Source organism: Crocuta crocuta, unplaced genomic scaffold (genome assembly GCF_008692635.1).
Source record: "Crocuta crocuta isolate KB4526 unplaced genomic scaffold, BGI_CrCroc_1.0 scaffold62, whole genome shotgun sequence".
Taxonomy (NCBI): Eukaryota; Metazoa; Chordata; class Mammalia; order Carnivora; family Hyaenidae; genus Crocuta; species Crocuta crocuta.
The window spans coordinates 5,095,745-5,122,171 of NW_027529173.1; the positions used below are offsets into that span (position 1 = coordinate 5,095,745).

The 26,427-nt window shown below is 37.9% G+C and overlaps 1 non-coding gene across 1 annotated transcript; it reads right to left on the bottom strand.

Annotated features, from left to right (window-relative positions):
- Positions 1-10,605: 10,605 nt before the first annotated feature.
- Positions 10,606-10,709, bottom strand: LOC144226315 (U6 spliceosomal RNA). Its single transcript, XR_013333604.1, has one exon. It is a non-coding gene; the product is annotated as a U6 spliceosomal RNA (small nuclear RNA).
- Positions 10,710-26,427: the final 15,718 nt, after the last annotated feature.

A 26,427-nucleotide genomic window follows, 5' to 3' on the forward strand; every position in this document is an offset into this window, starting at 1 on the left:
AAATATAATGAGTCTATTCTTATTGTTACATAATTATTGCACACACACAATGGCTTGATATATACTTGGATGAGAAACATAGGGTAAATGTGTTTATCTCACAAAAAAATCATTTGTTCTTGTTCATTTTTTGACAGACTCTTGCAAATTATAATTAAAAATATAATCTAAGAAAGTAGTATCAATATTATATCTGAAAGGAAATAGTAGCTCAATTTGAAATACTTTTGTATCTAAAATTAGTCTTTAATGGAATTAATAATGACCATTGAATGTTATTAAAATTATATATGATGACTAATTTTAAAACCTGCTAATTTCATAAGGAAGGCTATAGAGTACATAGTTCCTGGTCTGCTATTTCATATTCTACAAGGTAAATTTGACTGTGCCAGTCAATGTGAAACTTAAGTCTAAGTTTATGATCAGTTGCAGATTTCTATATATTGGAGTCAGATATGAAGATTTCTTTTTTTTTAATGTTTTATTTATTGATAAAGAGAGAGAGGGAGAGACAGCATGAGTAGAGGAGGGTCAGAGAGAGCGGAAGACACAGAATCTGAAGCAGTCTTCAGGCTCTGAACTAGCTGTCAACACAGAGCCCCAAGTGGGGCTCGAACCCATGAACCTCGAAATCATGACCGGAGCCAAAGTCGGATGCTTACCTGACTGAGCCACCCAGGCACCCCCAGATACTAAGATTTCTAAATGTCTATGATTATGATTGAAGTTAATAACTATACTTTTTATGACTTGAGAATGACTCAGGGGGCCCTCAGACAATAGCTACTTTGTCTGCATCAGTGCGCTCATTGTTTCCATTAAATAGCAGCTTACCATGTGGGATGAATTGTATGTCATCATACAGTGTGGTGAGAAGAACCTCTGTTCTATTAGAGAAGGCATATCTCTTCTGTAACAAAGTATTGTCATATTTATAATCCTGGAAAAAGTCAAATGAAATAAATAGGATCTATTTCAAGTCACCTGAGAGCAATGTTAGTATTCTGCAGTGGAAAAAAAAAAAAGTAACCATACAACTTTGCCAATAAATCAAACAACTGCAGGATTCCTATCTGAAGTTTTCAACTTAAAACACCGTACCATACAGGACTGCCTGGGAGGCTCAGTCAGCTGAGCATCCAACTTCAGCTCAGGTCATGATCTCACAATTTCTCAGTTCGAGCCCCGCGGCAGGCTCTGTGCTGACAGCTCAGAGACTGGAGCCTGCTTTGGATTCTGTCTCCCTCTCTCTCTGGTCCTCCCCCACTCATGCTCTGTCTCTTTCTCAAGAAGAAATAAAACATTAAAAAAATAACAAAAACAACCAAAAAACACTGCATCATACATAAGATCTTAGAAGCTGAAATAGCAGTTAGTCAAACTTGTGTGGGATGTATTTATCTTCCAAATGACGAAGCTCAAGACTCAGAGCTCAAGAGCCAAACATATTGGGGAGCCTGGGTGGCTCAGTGGGTTAAGCGTCTGACTTCGGCTCAGGTCATGATCTCAGAGTTCGTGGGTTCAGGCCCAACGTCGGGCTCTGTGCTGACTGCCAGCTCAGAGCCTGGGGCCTGTTTCAGAGTCTGTGTCTCCCTCTCTCTCTGACCCTCCCCTGCTCACGCTGGCTCTCTCTCTCTCTCCTAGAAATTAATAAAACATTAAAAAAAAAGAATAATACTATAATCCTATAGTAATAATACCATATAGATATCAATTTAAAGTAATGTTCTTTATTAGTGGCCTTTGGTCCTTTCTGCAAAAGGAATTACTTCAGTAGCTATTAAACTGAAGGAATTCTCACGGCTATAAAAATGTTTCATGATTAATTATAATAATTTTGATTTTATTTTTAATTATGGTAATTTTAAACAATTATGCTCTAATAAATGGCCTAGAAAACAGTTGTTTCCCAGAATTTAACAACTTGTTCAAGCAGACTTACTATTACCATCACTCAAGACTTTTTTCTATTAAGTAGAGAAATATTTGTAAATACTGTTCAAACCATTTATTCACAACTCCATTTCTTTAGAGCAAATCAGATCTGCTGTGTAAGACCAATTTTCTTTTGAGGCTCTTTTCTGTGCTTTATGTGATTCTTTGCTGAATTTTTTAAGGATGAGGAGGAGAATCTGGTACCAGAAATGCATATTGCCCCAGAGATGCTCAAAGAGATCTTCTATCAGGAAGGTCCTTATCTGAGATACCTCTCTACCACTGACAGTTACTGTGTACAAAACTCCAGCAGAAGGATTTCTGGGATTACGAGGTAAAGGCCCCAGAAGGAAGACGGATAGGTTTTAGCTTTTGGCTTACCCCTGTTCCTAGGTGTGGTAGAAAGCCACAGAGACTTCTTGAAACAACGGTGTATCACTTTTAAACAACTTTGTCACTGGGACAATACTGATAGTATTTTTCCTGAAACTATTTCAACTACTGTCCTGTAAACCTTCCTCAAAGACCAGCCAGGTCCCTCCTCATTCATTCATTCATTCCACTAACATTGACCCTCTTTGACAGAGGAAGGAGTTGTTACCTCTGACCTTGAAGAACTCAATCTCATCTCCCTGTTTTCCACAATCTCTCTCAGCAGCCCCACATGCTTTGAAGAAATGGGAGAAGTAGGGAGGACTCTACTCATTAGTCTGTTAAGTCTCAACTTGCTAGATCCAACCAGAAACCATGTGTACTAAGGCAGTGCTCAGTTTTACAGTCACCTTCACAACCCAGTTCTGAGAATCAGTGATGTACAGCTTAAACATCCATTGTTTTTGACGCTTTGGTTAAGTGAACCTCAGAATTGAAACTGAATCATCTATATAAATTCAGATTATACACCTAGGGTGCTCTATCTGTCTGATCTGTACCTTGTAAGCCATTTCTTCACATTCAAGGTCAGGTTCTCATCTGACACTTAGACACTCAGACTTTAAGATGCATAGAACTGCCTGAGGGGCTTGTCAATGTTCTGAGCCCTACCACTTACAAATTGAATCATTGTCTCAGGGCCTAAGACCAATCACTGGCTTTTTAGTTCACCCTCCACAGTACTGTCATGCACACGTGTTTGAAATCCAGATTTAGAGGACAATAGCAATGACCTCTTAATTCTCAATTGCATTTTTATTCTTTCATTTGATTTGTCTTAAGTATTTTTGCAAAGTAATGGTGTTAAACATCTTCAATGACATCTTATTGTCTAGTGAAGTAAATGAGATTTTGTTGGACTTTTAGGGATTTCCGAAAATTTAACCCTTGTTCAATTTCTAACATTGTTCACTCAATCTACCCAAAACCTATGCAGGATTATTTCACGTTTCTTAAATATTCACTATCCTTTTCCATCTCTAGCTTTGCACATTCTGTTCCCATGACAAATTCTTATCTTTCTGTCAAGTCCATGCCAAGTGCTCCCTCCTCCTTACTTTATATTAGGATTTACATTAGAATAATGTAAATTGTGAGTTGCATCCATACCTGTCATTCCCTCTCTAGATTGTAAAATCCTCCAGGTAAACAAATGGTCTTCTTGCCGTTGTACTCAGTATTTGTTCATCTCACGTGTAAAAAATTCATGTTCTTTTAGTCAATGATCTCAGCAGAAATCATCTCTCCTGCTGAAATTAAGTACCAAAGATGTATCAAATGTTCTGTATCTCCAGTGTATAGATCTTGAGTATAGGTTTTGCTTAGCAATTTATCTTTTTTTTTTTTTAATTTCTATTGTCTCATCATCCAGTGTCATTTAGGGATATTTGCCTTTCTACTATTTTTGGATAAACTTAAATATTGGTATACTCTAGTACAGACTTCTCACTAATTTCTTATGTAGATGATGCTATAAAGCTTGCTATAAAATAGGTATGTGAAAAGAAGGAAGATAAGGAAATTAGAGTGTTTAAAAGAAAAAAAACCATGTTGATAAATCCTTAGACACTTCATTGATAACGTCTTTCTTAACACAGCTTGAAAACCTACATTCTTTTTAAGAACGTTTATAATTAATTTTTTCTAATGAATAGGAATAAAAATACCTTTTTTCTAATGTTGAGTGAAAGTTTCTGAGTGGCTTTTTGATGTGGAGGTAAATAAATACAGGTGAGAGAACAAGAAGGTGGCTCCGTGTCTAGGAAAACCAGAAATTACAGACAATAAGGAAGAAATGTATTAGAAGTGATGCAAAAAGTCTTAAGAAGTATATTGCTTAGGTGAACAGATCAGTGTAAATGTTCATAAATAAAAATTTTTGTTCTGGGTTGTTAATTGCAGTATCGGTCCTAAGACTATCTCAAAAAGTAAGTTTTCAACTCTTAGGTACTCTTGCATTTTCCCAACTTCTTATTAATCTAAAATATTAATCTTGAGATTTAGTATGAAGAACTGAAAACTTTAAGTTTTATAAAAAAGTAGAGATGGGGTGCCTGGGTGGCTCAGTCAGTTGAGCGTCAGACTTCAGCTCAGGTCATGGTCTCGTCATTCCCGAGTTCAAGCCCTACATTGGGCTCTGTACTGACAGCTCAGAGCCTGGAGCCTGCTTCAGATTCCATGTCTCCCTCTCTCTCTGCCTCTTCCCCGCTCGCGCTCTGTGTCTCTCCCTCTCGCTCAAAAATAATAAACATTAAAACAAAGTTTTTTAAAGTGCAGACATCTAAAAACAAGTTGAAAATGTAAAAAGTACACACTTAACTTAGTATTTAACATACTTTCCCTTAAAATTAAGCTTCAAAATATACTTTTAAAATCCTATTAACATTTCTTTATACCAAGTGTGGAAAACGGGGGAGTTTGGGAAATAATGTCCCACCTTAGCACTGGTAAAAGGTATTAGTTTTTTAATGGAGAGAAAGAATATAATAATTTCTCTCCTACTCCTGGGTACGTTTCTAAGTCTTGCGTTATATTCTGGCACTCAGCCTCTGAAGTGCCAGCCTCTGAAGAAGATATAATTGGATATTAACCAGAGGATAGGCTCACCCAAAAATCTATGTATTCCTCTAACATAAGCACTGCATAGCCATGTTAATTTGTTAAAGAGGCAAAAGAAAACTATCAGAAATGTGCTTGTTTAAAATAATACACATGTATTGTACAGTTCTACAGATCAATTCTATAGATGACAAGTTCAGTACAGGTCTCACTCAAGTAAAGTCAAGATGTAGTGATGATACCAACTGATGGCAAAGATGCTGAGTAACAGGAGGCCTCAGTCACTGTCAATGAGGATATAAAATAGTCCAACTACTTTGAAAAACGGTTTGGTGGTTTCTTACAAAGCTCAATACTGTCTCACTATGCAATCCATATATGTAGAATCGTGCTCTCTAGGTATTTACCTAACTTACTTTTTCCTGTAAGTTGTACCCCACGAACTCCTTTTATTTTTCTTTTTTAAATAGCTTTTCTGAGGCATAACTGATTTCAAGAACTGCACATATTATACATATATAATTTGATGAGTTTGGACAAATGCAAACATCCGTGATACCATCACCACAATCAAGATAAGAGACATACTGGACATCTTCCAGAATTCCTTTGTGTTCCTTTTGGTTTTTCATGTGTGCTGTAACATTTAATAGATATTTACCCTCTTAAACTATGAAATGCATACACCGTATTATTAACTATAGGCACTATGTTGTACAGCAGATCCCTAGAACTTATTCATGTAGCATAACTCAAACTTTCTAACAAGTGAATATTATTTTCCCCATGCCGAGCCCCTGGCAAACATTACTGATTAAGCTCCTATGATTTTGACTACTCTGGGTACCTCACAGCACCTGAATCACACAGTATTTGTCCTTCTGTGACTGGCTTACTTCACTTGGCATAATGTTGTCCAGGTTCATCCATGCTGTCACAGATGACAGGATTTCTTTATTTTTGAAGGCTGAAGAATACTCCATTATATTTATATACCATACTTTTTTTGCTACTCATCTCTCCATGGATACAAGTTGTTTCCATATCAGAGCCACTGTTATTGGTAGTGAAATGAACACAGGAGTGAAGTTATCTCTTTGAGATTCATATTTCAATTCAGTTGGGCAAACAGTCAGAAATGAGATTACTGAACTAGATAGTATTTCTACTTTTAATGTTTTGAGGTATCTCTATACTTTTTCCATAGCTGCTTTATCATTTTGTGTCCAAAAACTGCACACAAGAATTCCAATTCCTCTAAAAATTTAACCTTTGTTATGATTTGTTTCCTAGATGATAACTCTTAACAGATGTGAAGTGATATTGCATAATTTTGATTTGAACTTCCCAATCATTAATGACGTTCAACATTTTACATACCCGTTGGCCACTCACCTATTGGAAGACATCTTGGTTGTTTCCCGTTTGGGAAAATTATGAATAAAGCTACTATAATAATTCATGTACAGGTGTTTATGTGTACTTAAGTTTTCAAATAAATTATGTAAATGACTGGGTTTGTTCCTTGCTCATTTTTTTTAATCAGATTTTTTGATACTATTGAGCTTTAAGAGTCCCTTACCTATCTTGGAGACCAACACTTTATCAGATAAATGGTTTGTAAATGTTTTTTCTCATTTCACCTATCACCTGTTCATTCTGTTGACTAACATGAATCTTTGTCCAACTCTGCAAAACATTAAGAGGAGAAAAACTGCCGAATTCATTTTATGAGGCCATCATCACCCTAATAACAAAGCCAGACAAAAACACTACAAGAAAAAAAATTAACAGGCCAATATGCCTTAGGAAAATAGATGTAAAAATCCTCAGCAAAATACTAGCAAACCAAATTCAAGAGCACATTAAAAGGATCACACACCATAATCAAGTGGGACTTATCCTTGGGATCCAAGGATATTTCAACATATGCAAATCAGTGTGATATACCACATTAACATAATGAAGGATGAAAATAACATGATCAATAGATACAGCAAAACATTTCACAAATTCAACAGCCTTTCATGATAAGAATACTCAAACAGCAAGGAATAGAAAGGACATTACTCAACATAATAAAAGCCATATATAACAAGCCCCCAGCTAACATCATAGTCAATGGTGCAAAGTTGAAATCTTTTCCTCTAAGATCAGGAACAAGACAAAGTGTCCACTCTCACTACTTCTATCCAACATAGCCATTAGGAAATAAATTAAAATGTATCCAAAATCAGAAGAAGTCAAATAAAATTACCTGTTGGCAGATAACATGATCATGTAAGCAGAATTCCATAAGACTCCACCAAAAACCATTAGAGCTAATCAACAAATTCAGTGAAGTTGCAGGGTATAAAAATCGACATATAAAAACCAGTTGCATTTCTAGACACTAACAACAAAATATCTGTATGTTAAAATCTATACAACATTGATGACAGCACGAAGACAGCACACAAATACATGAAAAGACATCCTGCGTTGATAGACTGGAAGACTTAATACTGTTAAAATGTTCATAATATTCAATCTGTCATCTTTGAATCAGATTTTATACTATCCCCATCAAAATCCCATTGGTAATTTTTATAGAAATAGAAACTACAATTTTAAAATTTGTATGGAACCACAGAAGCCCATGAATAACAAAAGCCATCTTGAAAAGAATACAAAGCCGGAGGCATCATACTTCTTAATAAACCCTACAGTACAAGGTGTCATTAAGATAGCATGGGTCTGGCCTAAATACAGACATGAAGACCAAGAAATAGAATCAGAGCCCGCAAATAACCCCACCGCGTACAGTCAACTCATCTTTGCCAAGGGTGCCAAGGACATAGAATAGGGAAAGGATAATCTCTCCAACAAATGGTACTGAGAAAACTGGGTATCCATATGCACAAAAAAAGAAAAGAAAGGAGGGAGGGAGGAAGAAAGAAAGGAAGAAAAGAAATGAAATTATGCCCTACCTTACACTATATACAAAACTCAACTCAAAATGGACTAAATATTTCAACATAAGATCTGAAACTGCAGAACTCTTAGAACAACACATTGGAGAAAAGCTTCTTGACATTGGTCTTGGCAATGATCTTTCTCTAAACAGAAGTGCAGACAACAAAAGCAAAAATAGGCATGTGTGAGTACAAACTCAAACACTGTCACAGCAAAGGAAACAATCACTGGCATAAAAAGACCATCTACAGAATGGGAAAAAATATTTGAAAATCATCGATACAGAGTTAATTTCCCAAACCTGTAAAGTATTCCTATAACTCAATAGAAAAAAATCTGATAAAAAACTGGGCAAGGGCTTGAATATTTACCTTCTTTAGTTGAAAACTTATGTCCACACAAACACTTGCACATGAATCATTATAGCAGCTTTCTTCATAAATGTCAAAGATGGCAAGCAGCCAAAATGCCTTTCAACAGGTTAATGGAAGGAAAAAAAATTGTGTATTTGATAGTATTCGATAGAATACTATTCAGTGATAAAAACTGTATGATGCCATTTATAAGACATTCCAGAAAAGGTCAAACTATAAACATAATGAACAGGTTGCTAGAGGTTAAAGGGATGTTAAACTGGTGTAGCACAGAAGTTTTTAGAGTGATTAAACATTCTATATAACAAAGTAATGGTGGATATATGGCACTGTGCATTTATTAAAACCTGCAAAACCTTCTAGCACAAAAAATGAACTATTATATAGAAGATGATCTGGAGATCTTATATTGCCACAAAGTTAGGTGGCACTCAAAAACAAAGAAAAATAAAACAAACCAAAAAAAACCCACATAGTAATACGAGTAGGTCAACAGGAAACATGAACAAGCTCAAAGAACTTCCAGGAGCTGAAGCTAGAAGAAGTTATCAATAAAATAAAGTAGTATTGCGTCATAAATCAGAGTATAGGAGTCACAAGTCCATATGGCTACAAAGACTACTCTTTGTAAAAATGGAGACTAGACAAATCTGCACAAAATTCCAAATAACTTATGCAGATTTGTCATATTTAAGAAGGTAGAACCTAATTCCCCACTCCTTATGCTTGGGTTGCACATCGTAGGTTTCTTCCAAAGACTAGAATATGTAAAAAAGAAAAAAGAGTAATTTTACAGCAGGGGAAGCTGACCACCACTGTCTCAGCCAGGTGATGAAGGGATTCTCCTGACTCAGACTGCATTGCAACATTAAACAATAAGGATCAGAGATTATGGAAGAGACAGAGGTCCAATTTACGTTGTTGCTTCTAATCCTCAGATACCAGCAGGTCCATACTTCACTCCCTAAACACAGCTCAACCACTGCTTCTCAGGAAAGCATCAGAAGAGTTTCACTAATAATGGAGCAAATCCAAACTGATAGATATTGACAATGAGATCTGGGGCAGAGTGTGAATTTTTCTGTTTTAAAGTTCGGCTTCGACCGGGTGATTGGCAGAGAGTCAGTATTGTATTTTCTGTTGTATACCACAGCATGCCTCACCTGCAGCCTTCCTCAGAAGCAGCAAAAAAATTTGTCCACGAAAAGCCAGATCAGAGATCAACAACTAAGCCTATGTCTCTCAAAATGAAAGGGAACTGAGGGGTAGAATTTGCTTGGCTTTAGAGATCGCGGCCCCAGAGAGTTACATTATCAAGTTTCATAAGCTTACTTGTTTTGTTTTGGGAAACAGGATAATTGCTTTATCATTTTACGTTGCTGTTAAAATTTAACACAAATAGGTGGCTTAGAACAACATAAAAATACTCCTTTACAGTTTTAGAGGTCACAAGTCCAAAATCAGTTTCAGGAGTTCACTAGTCTACATACAATGGGTTGGCAAACCTGAGTTCTTTCTAGAGGCTCCCTGACAAAGCATTTCCTTACTTTTTCTGGTGTCTTGGAGTCTATCACGCTGTATTCGTGGCCGCCTTTCGGCACCAAAACCAGCAACAGCCAGCGAGGGTTTCCCATGCTGCCCTCTGGGATTCTCTGCAGCTGGAGAAGAGCTGCTTTAAAGAACTACTACGAATGTATTGACCCCACCTGGATAATGCAGGAATCCCTCACCATTTTAAGATTCTTAACTTCAAACACATGTACAAAGTCTCTTTGTCCTGTAAAACAACATCTCTGAGAATGAGAGCACAGGCAAATTTTGGGGGCCGTCTGTCTCACCAGAGAACTGCAGATTCCCACGTATCCATAGTTATTTACTGATGATTAGCTCCAACAGACATCCCCAAACATACGATCTCTAAAACTCATCTTCCACCAAAAGCATTTCTTCCTTGACTGGGGATGTGTCCATCCAACAACTGAAGTTTGAAGCTTAGAATATTTTTCTGGAATCCCTCATCAGATTGTTAGATCTGCTCATTTTATTTCCTGAATATTTCTTCAACATATCCCTCCCCTGCACACCTCCTACCATTAACTCAAAATGGTAGTACCTGAAAACAAAGTACTTTTTGATTAACGGAGTCTGGCCTGTTGTCAGTTGGTGAAGCTATTGATGTCTGCTTTAATGGAATTTACAGACAAGCCTGGCAAACACACATTAAACAAATAAACATGTATAGTTTATTCCTCCCAGAGAAATACATTACTGATCCTTCCGGTCAAGTATCCCTGTTGAAGTTTTCCAAACCTGAAGTTAAAATTTTCGAATTTTCTAGAAAAAGGCCATCAAGCTGATTGACGTCATGAATTTGCATGTCATCCGTGCACAGGGACCATGCTAATCTCTGTATTGTTCCAATTTTAGTACATGTGCTGCCGGAGTGAGCACAAGCTGACTAAAATGCAGTCAAAAGTACCTTTGTGTATATGTCACTTCTCTCTGATTCTGTAATATAAATACGGAAACAAAGACTAAACTATGAGGTAAATATGCCAATTTACTTTTTTAGTATAATTTATTGTCAAATTTGCTAACATACAGCGTGTAAAGTGTGCTCTTGGTTTTTTGGGTGGACTCCTGTGGTTCTTCACTTACATACAACACCCAGTGCTCATCCCAATAAGTGCCCTCCTCAATGTCCATCACCCACTTTCCCCTCTCCCCCACCCCCATCAACCCTCTGTTTGCTCTATGTATTTAAGAGTCTCTTATGGTTTGCCCCCTCCCCCCCCCGGTTTGTAACTATTTTCCCTTCCTTGATAGTCTTCTGTTAAGTTTCTCAAGCTCCGCATATGAGTGAAAACATATGATATCTATCTTTCTCTGACTGACTTATTTCACTCAGCATAATAGCTTCCAGCTCCATCCATGTTGATGCAAATGGCGTGATTTCATTCCTTCTCATTATGGCAATTTACTTTTAATAAAATCAAGATAGAATGGCTTTTTGAGCTCCTCTTGATTAATGGTTGTCCAAACAGAGTTAACTTTCAGACTAGATATAATGAATCAGGTATTAGATATACTCCCACACTAGACAAAACGAATCAGAATGCCTGAGGTTAGGCCTGGTGATATGCATTCTAAACAAGTAGCCCATGAGTTGTACACATTAACATTAGGAAATTATTAAACCAGTTTCAAACCACCAATACTGTGTTCGATTTTCAGCTTCTCTGCTCTGTCCACATTTCTCAGCTCTTGACCTCTTTCTATCTTCAAAGCCAGGAAAGCCAAAAATGGAAAGTAGAATCCTCAACCTGTATCTCTCTGACTCTCCGTCTGTGGACACATCTCGCTCTGCCCAGAGCCGAGAAAGTTTGTCTGCTTTGAAAAACACAAGTGATTAGGTTGGTTCCACCTGGGAAACCCAGATGACTCTCCTTGTTTCAGGATGCTTCAAATTAAACACCTCTGTAAAGTCCTTTAAACCATGTAAGGCAACAGAATCAAAAGTTTCAGGGATTAGAAAATGGGCATCTTTGGGGCATCTGGGTGGTTCAGTCGGTTGAGTGCCCACCTTCAACTGAGATCATGATCTCACAGTTCGCGAGTTCAAGCCACACGTCACACTCTGTGCTCACAGCTCAGAGCCTGGAGTCTGCTTCATGGATTCTGTCTCCTTTTCTCTATGCCCCTTCCCTGCTGGTTCTCTCTCTCTCTCTCTCTCTCTCTCTCTCAAACACAAATAAAACATTAAAAAAAAAGAAGAAAAAGAAAATGGGCATCTTTGAGGGGAGAGGGACATAATTCCTCCTACCACAATACACATTGTGTACTGAGAGTCCTCCTTTTTTATTGAAGTGTAGTTTACATATAATGTTATATTAGTTTCAAGTGTACAACATGGTGATTCAACATGTTATTCTGAGAGCCCTTTCTAAGCTGCTCTACATGAAGCACTGTGTTAATCATTAATACATTCATTTCATCCAAGTGGAAACAAAAGGAGACAGAAAACTTTCAGGAGACATACTAAAAAGACTTTTGACTACTCAACTTTGGATCCAATATGGAGTCTTAAATTCAAAGGGAGAAAGTGTGTCTTCCAATAATCTACATAGGTTTCCATTTGACTTCAAATACTAATATGTGTTTAATTTGATATAAAAGTTAAATGGCTAAGAGGTTAATATTCTTACAGGAGCTTCATATGGCTATAGGGACTTAAAGCATTATTTTAGTAAGTCATTGAATTAGGATTCTCCAGAGAAATAGAACCAATGGAATATGTAGAATATAGAAAGAGCTTTATTATGAGGGTTTGGCTCACACAATTATGAAGGTTGAGTAGTCCTATGATAGGCTGTCAGCAGGCTGGAAGTCCAGGACAGCTAGTGGTATAGTTCCAGTCCAAACCCAAAGGCCTGAGAACCAGAGGAGCCAGTGGTAAATATAAATCCCAAACCAAGTCTGCAGGCCCAAGAAATTGGAGCACTAAAATCTGAGGGCAGGAGAAGATGGATGTCCCAACTTAAACAGAGAGGAAATTCACCCAACACCTTTTTGTTCTAGTCAGGCCCTCCATGGACTGGGTGATGGTTACCCACATGGGTGAGAGCGGATCTTTATTCAGTCTACTAGTTCAAATGCTAATCTCTTCCGGACACACACACAGATACACACAGAAATAATATTTTACCAGCTCTCTGGAAACATAACTACTGTTACCAAATGTCTGTAGCATGTTTGAGTGTCATATAGAGATAAAAGTTTGGGTTAGAGATCACATCTCTAATTTGGATTACCATCTCTGTACATATATCATTCTAGCATCAACATAAAATCAAACATGAAGATTTTAACGCATAATTCACAATCCTTATTTTAACGTAGTCTCCTACAGTAAATTGCCCTCAGCTTTTAACACCTGAGACCTACTTGCTCATATTCCATTTCTGATATATACTTTTGTAGTTTAGTTGAAGTTTTAGGAACTCACTAAGGAGTTATGGATTGAAGCATAGGCGACATAGAACTTGAGATGTTGAAATCTTCTGAGAGAGGACAGTTTGTATTATACATTAGTGTAAAGAAATAAAAGGCAAATGAATTATGAACTGCTTTATTGTCGAACTGACCGCAGTTCTTTTAGGCAAGAAGTTACTCCTGACCCCTGGAAAAGGAAGATGTTGTAATCAAAGCTATATAAATGGCAATGCAACAAGGTATTGACTCCCCAAAGCACAGCACACTACTTGTTTGTGCAAATGTACAGCCCTCCACTCAGGAAACTCCACAGTGACATACCGTTTGCACCAGACATACCTACTCAGAGATGAACAAATTCAGTACAGATGTCATTTGTGGAAAGATGTTCATACTCACTCAAAGTTATCTGCCTACTGTTAAGACTAAAGAAATCTTTGTTGACTGGTTTCTGCTGGTAGTTTTGTGAGACAAGCACAAAGCAGTGTTTAACTACACATAACCCTTGAGCACTGGAGTGAATTAAATTTGTATCAAGAAGGATTAAAACAGAGATATTTTTTAAAGGAGGAGGTACTCTGAAATATAGGATCATGTTCCAAAAATGATGGTGCTGAACCCATAATTGGACATTTTACTACATAAAGATCTCCACAAAAGGATGGGTGAAGGAAGTCTACTGTCAAGCCCATCCCATTTTGTTATAAATCGCTCTAAATCTACTTGATGTCACCTAAAGGGTATTTGAAAGGAGGACATGACAGTCTTCCCTACTAAACAAGATACCAGAAATGTCCCCACATACATTTCTAGGTTAAAGCTCAGATGTCTTTCCCAGGGCTGACTGTATCAACAGAGAATGCTTTTTAGTGGCTTCTCACAGAGTTCATAAAGGAATTCTGAGTATGGAACTAGCTGTGATAAAACAGTAAAAAAGGAGGGTGTCAAACATCAGGCAGAGTTTAACAAGGAGACTTGGCTCTTGCGACTGAAACGATTTTGCTTGCACAACAATTCACCAGGGACTTTGTCATTCTTACACCTCAGCAGGCATCCTTTTTTCCCAGTTGTTTCTTTTTTCTTTTTTTCTGATTCATAGAGGAGTAGTAGAAACCTTTTCTCTCTCCCCACGAACCCACCCCTCACGTGACACATAGCCACAAAAAGTGTCATGTAGCTTATTAGAAAGAAAAAAAATTAAAATCTCAAAAGATGAAATCAATTGGGCAGAGCTGGGTTGTGGTTAGAGAATGGAAGACAAAGACCACACAGTAAACTTACCAACCACAAACCTTCAACAGAACACAGATGCCTGTGAATTTGGCCTCTCCATCCCTAATTTTTAAGGTGTTCAAATATATTCTCCTGACTGCGCTTAAGCATCTATAGTCCTATCACAGCCATTGTAGCTATTTTTCCCCCCATTAGTTGGTTTCTTTGTGTTTTTGTCACTTTTACCATCATTCTTCCCCGGCCAGACACCTTGAAACCATCATTTACTTTAAGGCAAAATATGTAATGGACTCTTAATTTCTTTTAGCTGTTGTTCAAAGCTTCATAGTGTAGGCACATTCCGGAAGCTTAATAACATCTCGGTGGAGCCTGACGTAGCGAATGAACCTGGGGAAAGGCTCCCATTTTTAAAATCAATTATTAAAAACTTCAAAATAAAGTTACAAAATAACTGGAATATTGAGAGGTGGTGAAAGAGGACTTCAACTATATCCAATTTGACCTCAGTCTATACTTTCTAATATATTAAGTTCTTCTTTCCAGCTTATCTCTTAACTCTGGCAAAAGACCCTGTGGGTAAAGCAACTCCTGATGGGAAGCGAAACTACCCATTAAGCATAAGGACTGGCCTGAGCCAGCAAGACCCCCGTGACGGACCCTAAGACAATGATCATTTTCACCTTTGCTGCTCACTTGCCTGTACCCACTGACATTTGTGACACATTTTCCTTATATAAACCTCGAGGTATTTCGGCACTTTGGAGACAGTCTGTGAGAAGTTAGTCTGCTGTCTTCCCAGTGTTGGCCTCACTGATATAAGTTCCTTTCCGGTTTCACCACCAGCCAGTTTTCCTGCCTTTGTATTTTCTTAGTGGTGAGTGGCCAAACGTGATCTGTTTGGAGAGAGAGGTTCTTGCATGCCGCGCTGCCTCAGCTCCAGGGGTTGGGAAGTGACAACAAAAACCATCAATAGCCATTTTATTGAAGGTGCTTTATGATGTCAATATTCTTCACACATGTAACTATTATTTAAATGAAATCCATCCAAGGGCACCCAGGTGGGTCAGCAGGTTGAGCATCTGACTTCAGTTCAGGTCATGATCTCATCGTTCACAAGTTCAAGACCTTCACTGGACTTACTACTGTCAGTGCAGAGCCCGCTTTGATTCCTGTATCCCCCTCTCTGTGTGCCCCTCCCCTGCTCTTGCTCTCTCTCTCTCTAAAAAATAAATAAAATCCTCCAACAGGTTTTTTTTTAGTAATTTATTTCCTTCTAAAGATCCAACAAAAATCTTTAGTATAATTGCAATAATAAAGCAGTTTTAAGATATCTATCTGTATTCCTTACTCACATAAATCTATTTTTTTCTAATGTGCACCCCTCCAAAAAATGCCTCGCTGGACAAGAAAATAGCAAGAAGAGAACAATTGTATCATTCCTTTCTAACCATCATCTTCATTCACAGCCCTGACATTCTCCCATGTCTCTGAGATTCACATCTGTGGTGCCATTCTCGTCCGGGGAGGCCGGCAGCTTGAGCAGTGAACAAATTCACCCAATGCACAACAAAGGAGATAGAAGCTTACTGAATATGCTGCAAGGGAGAATCAGGCAGGGCTGCAAAGGAGAGACCATCTGCCACAATGCAGGGGTGAGAAGCAACAGTTACAGAGTGGAGAGAGGGAATATGTAGATAGATGGAATTTTCCCTTTTTTTGGTAACTGCCTGATTGGAAGTACACCATTGGTTAGTTAGGGCCTATGGTCATTTCAAGGTGGGTCACTTCACGAGCCTGTTTGAATTCTGCTCGCTGGTCCCTTGTGCCTTGCTCAAATTTCCATTGCTCAAGCCTGTTGCCTAAAAGCAGCCTCTACAGCACCCATTAACATGACCTGATTTTTGTTCAAAGAAGGGTGAACATGTTGTTGCACTGTCCTTAAGAACGGAGCAAGTGAAAACAGTCTAACCTTTCATACAACAAAGTGAAAAAACTGTGTGGCTTAAGGACACCTGAAGGCAGAGAGATGGACAAATTGCTCTCTCAATATTTCTTTAGTTCTATTGATTGGATATAATTTTTGTTATCAGAGATATTTAATATCAAATTATGAGACCTACGGAAGAAAATTAAAAGCATTAGTTCCCCCAGAATAAATTCAATAATTCAGTTCGTTTCTAGAAAATAGGCATAATTTCCCCTCTTTGGGAAAGACTAGCACAGCCCACCATGTAGATAAACATATAGTACCTGGGGATGGGGGCGGAAAAAGAAGTTTAAGCCTGCGGTGAAGCAAAAGGCTTACCATGAAGAGAAACATCGCTTTTACCCAATAGAGGAACAAGCAAGAAAAAAAAGTTGAAAACAGAGAGTGTCTTAACAGATTTGCAATTTAATATCCTTGCTTTTCTATTTTCCATACTATGTCCTTAATCCAGTGATCTCACCACATAATAAAAATGCTATATCCAAAAATGCAAGACAACAACTATCACCATTCACACTTTTCCAAGACATGCTAATGCTGATTCTTTCTAACCGTTTAGATTCATTCTGTGGGAAAGAAAGGCCATTTCTTTAAATCCCCTTACCTAGAAAGATGTATTCAGATAAAATGGTTCCTTGGCATTCCGTAGAAGACAGTCAAAAAGTTTTCCAGAATTTATGCCTTATTCGGCTCTTATATCATTAGAGACCTTGTACACTGCAAGAACATCAGGAACTAAAGAGCTACATAAAATTGCATCAGGGTGCTAGCTTCCAGGATGTTAAGAAACGGAATGTCACTATCATACCCAAACCCATACATATCTCACAATCCCAGGGAGAGTCAACCTTCATTGTCACTGCAGATATGGCATTAATGCCAGGATTGCAACTATAGCACGTGTATGGAAAGATCTACCATGCAAGCAGCCACTACTATATATCCCTCTAATGCTGAAACTGAAGGAAGAAAAGCCTAGAAGTATTCAAATGGGCATCAGTGGGACACAAATAATTTAGTTCAATTCAATCCAAACTTCAGTTCCTTTTGCTATGGTATTTTGGCTCTTTTAGTTCCTTAAAACTACTGACCTTCCCACACTTGACAATGAACTAAGACTGAACTTCCACCCACTCAAATTCCTTTTCTTCCTGTGTTTTGACGCATGGTCTAAATCCTAGTACTCAAGAAATGATTCTTCCCTTCCGCTTTAGTATCACTAACTTCTTCTTAGTGCTTCATGAAATACTACAATCTGATCCGATTTGGAGTCTGTTGAACGAAGTGAAATTAAGCAATATGTGAAGGCTGCTATCGATGGAGTGAATGAATAATGAAATACTGAGCAACTACCATTTGTTTAGGACCCTATTAGAGCTGGTGATGCTGCTATGAATGATCCCTATACTCAGCTTGGAATTTAACTGAGGAGACTAGACTAACAAACACATAAGAGAAGGGGCACCTGGGTGGCTCAGTCAGTTGAGCATCCGACTTCAGCTCAGGTCACGATCTCACGGTCCCTGCGTTCAAGCCCCGTGTCAGGCTCTGTGCTGACATCTCGGAGCCTGGAGCCTGCTCCTGATTCTATGTCTCCCTCTCTCTCTCTCCCCCTCCCCTGCTTGTGCTCTATCAAATTTACAAACACATAAGAGGAAAGCAACAGAGCCTAGTCATGAGCCAGACTGTGCAGTCCAGAGTTGCCACGCTGGTAAGGTCCAAAGGAAGAGTATCAGTAGAGACTACAGGAAAGGCATAACACAATAGATCCGCCTAAGCCAAATAATGAAGACAGGGGAGATTCGGATAGGTAAAAGAAGAAGGACAAACATTCCAAGCAAGATGAATGGGATGAATAAAGGCAAAGACATGATGGTGATGATAGTGAGATCACATCAAGAAAATATGTATATGTCACCATGTGGCCAAAGGAGAGGGAATCTACATAGTGGTTACAACGGAGCTTGAATATATAAGGAAAGGCCTGGCTCTTGATAAAATTTTGGTTTGGAGAAAAGAGAAGTTTATTTTAGGCTGATGAACAGACATATTAGGCTAACAGAAGCCTGTGTGTCAGATATACCTCATAATCTTAGTAGTTTGACATAATAAACTTTTATTTCTTACCCACATAAAGTCCAAACCAGGTGTTTCTGATTGGAGACAAATTTGGGTTTGGGTTGATTAAATAAACGGCCTCACAGCTCACATACAGCTTTCTACCAACATACATTTTTTATAAATTCACCCAGCAAATGTCTTTTAAGTACCTATTATATACGAGGTACTATGCTTGACTGACGCTGGAAATAGTGACTGGGGCAAAAGACATGGTCCCTGCCTTTGAGAGCCCTCAGCTGCCGAGGAAACCAGACAAGAAAACAAATGAGTATTACATCGTCTGCTGTGGAGCACAAAGGAAGGAAGTATTTCACAGATTGTGGAAGTGCAGAGCTCAAATTAGAGCTCTGTAGTGAGAGTTACTTTACTGCCCAGTGGGAACAGGTGCTTTAGTAAAAGCTTGAAATAAACATTGTAAATCCCCGGAGCTCAATAGAAAAACATCTGACTTTTATCTATGGATTCTTATCGGCCACAAAGATACATGCCATGCCACTATTTTCCAAATTTGGGCGTTTCTTTTTTTCTGTGTCTGCTTGTGGCATTAGACGCAGATCCTTTTTTTTTTTTAATGTTTATTTATATTTGAGAAAGGAAGAGAGAGAGAGCATGAGCTTGAGCAAGGGAAGGGCAGAGGGACAGACAGAATCTGAAGCAGGCTCCCAGCTACAAGTTGTCAGCACACAGCCTCACACAGGGCTCGAACTCACCAGCCGTGAGCTCATGAGCCGAAGTCTGACGCTTAACTGACTGAACCACCCAGGCATCCCTAGCATCTTCTATTTTTGATGGCCACTCCTGGATAGAACATCGTCACTTTCTCACAGGTGGGAACAAGGAGACACAGGTTTGTACTGTGACTCTCCCAGTGACTAGGTGTGTTTGTCTCGGACACTCAACGGGGCTTTAGTTTTCTCCTTGTACAAAAATGTCCGAAGTCCCTTCCAGCCCCAGCTTGAGACACATACTTCGAATGTTCTGTTCAAAATTTTATTTCTTCTCAGAACACGCCTCATCAGTATAGTGTTTTTGACACTCACACTATTTACATAGTTACATAGAAACAGTAGAAGGCACTGGCTCAGGTGGGAGATCTGGAGTCAGTCTGACTCAGTTCAAATTCTGCAAACTACTCGTTTTAGTTGTGCGGGCAAAGTAGTAAATCTCCTTCTGTCTTAGTTTCTGTGGAAATAATAGGCCTTATGTCATTAGGTTGATATAAAGATTAAATAAGCTAATTCAGAAGGGCCCAAGCTTTTTCTCCTCCCAGGCCTCTTTAAGTGTCTTCATAATTCTTTTTGCTGTGTCCCCAGGCCAAATGAAACACTGAATAGTTTTTTTCTTAAGTAACTATGTCCAAACAACCAACAAGTATTTGTGTCCTAGCAACTTACAGCAACAGCCACTGGAAAATATAGAACATATAAAAATTTTTAAATGGTATTGCAAAGATAAAACATTACTGCAAGGAATATATGTGATCCAAGTTTGAATCTGGAAAATAGTTTGAGCTAGAAGTTACCGCAATGTCCAACACACATCAAGTACCACAATATCTCCCTTAAACATTTGAGATTCCTCAGAGTCCCCATGAGTTTGCTACAATGACTCACCAGTACACAGTTTGGGAATCACAGAGCTAACTTACATAAATAACGTAGAGCAGGGCCTGGCACTTACCAGCAGTCAATAAATGTCGACTACTTGTCAATTTTTTCTCTGATTCAAACAACAACTTAAAGAGGTGAGGTTAAGTTTTATTACAACTATCTTGCGATTAGGAAACTGAGCTTCCAGAAAGTTTTTCACCCACTGACACTGGGAAGTGGAGGAAATAGAATTTTCACTCAGGTTTACCTGGAGCCAAAACCTATATAAACTCTCTCCAATATATCATACTGCTTTCTTTTAGTTCAATACCTAGTTATCCTGATACATATTAAACTTGATTATACCCTATCAGTAGATTTCTGTTTGTATGTCAAATCATGTAACATTTCAAACAGAACACAAAAGAGAATATACAACTGCTACGAAAATTTTACAGGTGTGAGCATTTTACAATATTTGTTTCAATTTTTGTTTTCCATTAAGTAGGCTCCCCATCCAGCATGGGGCTTGAACTCAAGATCCTGACATGAAGAGTCAAATAAATGCTCCACCGATTGAGCCAGCCAGGCACCCCGGTGAAACAAAGAAAGCTATGTTCTAACTTACCACCCTCTGTCTATTCCTTTTTTATCCCTCCCTCCTCAGAAGGAACCACTGTTCTGAAGCTGATAACATTGCTGTGCACATTTTTGTTCTCTCATATACATATAGGTGCATGGTGTCTGCCAATAATGCATACTCTGGAAGGCTGAGATCTGTCCGTTTATCTTTACATTTACTTTTCAATGTTGTCTCCCCTCCCCCATACCTAGAATAGAGGCTAACACCTGGTGGGCACACTATAGATTTTCTGAATGATTAAACTACAGCGATGTTGTTCACATTCTTAAATACATATAAATATTATCACATTATGTATTGTCTTGCAATCTGCTCTTCTCCAACATTATATTTTTGAGATCAATCATATTGATACGTGTAGCTCTAGTTCAATCACCTTTACTGTTATGTGGTATTCCATTTTATGAATAAACAGCATATTATCTGTTTCTCCAAGCATATTTAGATTTTACTGTATTTAAACACACCACTTTAAATGTTGTACAAATGATGGTAGTATTGAGATATTTTCTCATATTCATCAGAATGATAAAATTTACTATTATGATAAATCTAAGATTTGGTGGTAACTCTTATACATTGCTGGTGGGAGCGTGGCAATCATTAGTCAAATTTAAGATACTTAGATCCCATGATCTAGTAATACCACTTCCAGGTATAGGTTGACAAGGAACGGAATACAAGAATGTTCAAGCTCAATCCATTTTTTTAAATGTGTTAATATTTATTTACAAGCTCAGTACTTTTAACAATAAAAGTTATTCTCTATTTTCTCTTGTTTTGTTATGTATTAATGCATAACGAATTTACCCCAAAAATCAGTGGCTAAAGATAGCCATTTTAAACTCATCATGAATTCTACGGATCAGTGATTGAGTAAAGGAATGGTGGGGACAGCTTGTATCTGCACCATGATGAGGTCTCAGCTGTAAGGGCTTGAAGCCTGGTGGAAATCACCTAGAAATCTCTTTATTCCTATGCCTCATAGTTAATGCTGGCTGTTGTCAGGAACCTCAGCTGGAGCTCTTTAGATGATCTACAAGTGGCATCTTCATTAGGCCTGGGCTTCCTCACAATATGGTGGCCTCAAACATCTTACACGGGGGCTCAGAGTCCCACGGCAGATTGTCTCAAGAGAACCAGGTGGAAACGATACCATTTTTTTTTTTTNACTCTCAGAGGCCATCATTCCTTTGACCATAGTCACTGGGCCACCCAGATGAAAGCATTTTCTCTGCAGACAGAGGCTGGCACAGATTTAAACACTTCTACTGTAGACACACGCCCCACAGACTGAAACAGGATGGTAGACCTCATCTCTCAATGGAAGGAGTAGCAAAGACCTAAAGGGATGACCAACAGTACTGTAGCCATTTTTGGAAAAAAGTAACATCTGCTACATCTCCCCTGCCTTCTTCCTCACTCCTCTTCTCTTTTTTCCATCTCTATTATATTCCCTGAAATTATTAGGCCTTTGGACCTCTGTAAAAATCTGCATGTCATAATTAACTTCTAACTCATGCCATCTTTTATTACTACAATTTCCATGTATGAAATAGTATTTTTATCAGCCTTTGTTACCACGTACTATTATGTCAAACTTATTTCCCTAAATGATTTTATTCTTGAATGATAAACAAGTGAAGCAAGCGTTTACTTGCAATATTTCTGCAGGCCTTGACCTGTTGTGCTAGACATAAATACTTTTCATATTTTAGCCTTCTTATGTCCGTAGTAGGTTCTGCTCTTGTTAGAAAGAGCTAGATAAAATTAATATTTGTACCATGAATATTTTGCTAGCGTTTGGTAGGAAACACATCTCATGACTTATGTTTCAAACTTCTCCTATTTGTAGTAAATGTATGCATGACTTTCTGAATCACCCTACAACTTCTAGACAATCTTAGCATTTTCTTTTGTATTCCATTTTAGACTTTATATATCAGTACCTTGCCTTCTGAAATAAACTCTTAGCCTCTCAACCTAAAAATTACATTGGCATCTTTAAACATGAGCTCAAGAAGCCCTTGTTCTTCTAAAATAAATTTACCTTTCTTTAGGGATTTCCCCACTGGGTTGTGGTATATTCAAATGCCCTCTATAACCTTAGGGATTTTCCAACCTCATGAGTGGGTGTGATACTCAGAAATTAAAATTTTTAATTATGTGTGGTACTCAGTATCTTTTTTACTTTTCTTTTGTCTAGATCATCTAGGATGTTTAAGGCTTTATTTGATTCTTAATTTTAGAAACGGCTTTTGGCCTAATTAATGAGATATCTCTTTTCTCTTTCTACTTACCATGTCAAGTCCCCAAACCTACTGTATGGCATTTGCTAATATTTATTCATCTCAGTAACCATATTCCATGTTTTTAAGAAAATACAGCAACTGTAGAGATTCTGTGAAAACAGCATATAAAGAGTAAAAAAGAACCATATTCCATGTTTTTAAGAAAATACAGCAACTGTAGAGATTCTGTGAAAACAGCATATAAAGAGTAAAAAAGAAAGGTGATGGAGAAAAGAAGGAAGCAAATGGCTAATGTGTTTCAATGAAAGATTGATTGATTGAACTGTCTACCTCTTTCAGCTGGGCAACCAGAGCTCTTCTTTCTCCCCTCCAAACATTCTGCTTCAGCTACACCAACCCCTCAGCATTTCAACTCTGTCTCTGTACAGAGAGGGTATGATGTCTAGAATCATCTTTCCCTTCGGAAGAAATCTTACTCTTGGCCCAAATGTTATTTTCCCTGTATCAAATCATGGTTTCTGTTTCAAGCATAGTTATTTTCATGTCATATTGAATAGCTAGTTCTGCGTTGATCTCTCCCACGGAGATCCTCAGGGCTAGACCCATGTTTACTCATTTCTGTAACCCTAGTACCAGACAAATGTTTTTTAATTCATGTATAATAAATGACTAAATGTATGACCTTAATAAGTGACTTAGCCTATGTGTGCTTTCCGCATAATAAACTGGAAATAATAATAGTATCTAATTTAAAAGACTGTTTTGAGGATTAAATGAAATAATCCACATAGAACACAATGCCTGACACATAATTCATGTCCAATAAATATTAGGCTGTTGTTGTGATATATATTTTTGAAAAATATTTCATCAATTACCAATATCCTTTAATTATAAATGGTCATGAATGTTTCACTTTCTAAGTTGTTTTTTTTTTTAATTTGCCAGATGGTCTAAACACAAATGTTAAACAAGTAGATGAATGAAATCTTTCTATAGAAAGACTCTCTGAAGAGTCTTCTCTTTCTATAACAAAAATGCTGATTTTCTGTATGACATCATAAAGTGCCTATAGGGAAAAAAAATATCAGAATGACTGCTAATATTCCTGGCCATCAGTGTATGCTCTGTTTAATTCTGGGATCTCATATGTCTTTCTTAGTAACTCTTTTGTCAGCTCTCCTTTATCGTGTAAATCATCAGATCTATTTCATGGGTTAAACGTTTTACATTAAAAAATCAGAATAGATTGATTTACCTTTTATAGCTGCTTTTACTACAGACAACTTTCATGAATAAATAAAGCTTATGAGATACAGGCCTAGACCTGTTGCTGCTCATTCAAAGAACAGAGCATGCTTTGATGAGAACATTTCTTAAGAATATCAAAGGAATTAAAGATTCTGAAAAGCTGGGCTCCAGCTTTGTTTTCTAAATTGTTAAAAAGTGGAATCCATGCACATAAAACAAATGCAGATTTTAGCCAGTGGATTTGAAAGAAGTGAATTTTACTATTTAACTATTCTCTAAATAATAGATGTTTCAGATAAATATTAAATGTGCCAATTGCTGAGACCCTGTATTTAGTATGTGCTATGTTAAAATATTCAATTATCTTGCCAGTAATAATATTCCAGAAGCAAAGCTTTATGTTGTAATGTGAATATGCCCAATTCCATCTTTCTTTTTTGTTCCAGGACACCAAATACAGGGTGTAAATAAAGGTATATTTGGGGGGTATTTATTTGAGGGGGATTCCAGTGAGAAGACTTATTTTACCATCTATTTATAAAAATTCTTAGTAACAGTTATCAGACTTCCCAAAATGTTGACTGAAAACACACTTATGACCAACTTCACCCCAAAGAAGAAAGAGGAGGAGGGGGAGGAGAAAGAAAAAGAAGAGAGGAAGGAGAAGGTAAAGAAGGAGGAGAAGGAGAAGAAGAGAAATATAGAATTTGAGTAACCAAAAGGTTTGGCTTTCTAGTACCATGCAATTGATCTAATTACTGACTTCTTAAATTATATGGACCAATCATTGTGTAACTCAGATGGTTCATTTATTTTAACTGTGGCAGATAAGCCATCAGTAATCTACTCATATCCAATATTTTTTTTTAACTAAACCATTTTATTCAAACACAAAGTTTTCTTAATAACATATCAGGTGATGAGACAAAGACAAAGAAGCCAGGAAAAGAAATACATGAGTTGAAAAAAATTATTAACATGAAATTTTCTGAGAGTCTTCACCAAAATCTCCTTCATTATGGAGATCATACTTTTTAGTTAAATGGGGAATAACAGTGGAATGAAAAGGATTGTTTCTATTAGTGAGGATAGGCTAAGTTTATGCTGTACTAACAAACAATACCCAAATCTCAGTGGTTTAACTCAAGGAAAGACTATTGCTTATTTTTCTCAATTACGCAACATCCTCTGTGAATTTTGATGATGCACACTGCTTGCTGTAGGAGGTGATAGAGAGGACGTGACTGCTGCTTGACCCTCGAGCTGGACCCAGGCAATCAGAGCCTCCTCATCTTCTCCTGTTCTTGGAATGTACATTCCGTCTACTGTTTGCACAGTGGGAGCTATTCCGGAGACATAAGCGAGAGTAAGGTGTTATTGACACCATCTGGATGGTATATGTGGCCAATACCTGTTAAGGCCTTTATATAAACTTCTAAAATTCTGGTGGGCAGAGGGCACCTGGGTGGCTCGGTCAGTTGAGTGTCTGACTTCAGCTCAGTTCACGATCCTGTGGTTCGTGAGTTCAAGCCCCAAATCAGGCTCACTGCTGTCAGCTCAGAGCCCACTTTGAATCCTTTGTTCTCTTTCTTTCTCTGCCAGTCTCCTGCTGCTTATGCTCTCTCTCAAAACATAAGTAAAACATTAAACTGTTTTGTTTTGTTTTGTTTTAATTCTGGTGGGCAGGTACAGAGCTCTACTCCTCTTGTGGCTGTCAAAGATAAACCTCGTGCATGCATTCCCTTGCTTATTCAAACTGCCACCTACCAATCTGGACCAGGCTGCCTCTTTCTCTGGTCTCCCCATGCCCTCCATATACAGGCTCCAGTTTGAGAACCAGTACTTCTTCAACCATTCGTACAGCATCTGCCCACAAAGCCCCCTCCATACTTGCTGCAGCAGGAGGATGAGAAGACAAGGACCTCACATGCACGATGAGATGCTTCAGCCCAGAAATAACACTGGCAATTGAAGGTCTCATCCTGTAAATCATTCCACTCACAGCTGTTTCTCGTTTGCCTAGAAGGCTAGGAGACCCAGTCGTTGGCGAAACACTAGAAATGTTTACTGTGGGATTCTGAATGTAACCTAACACAATGAT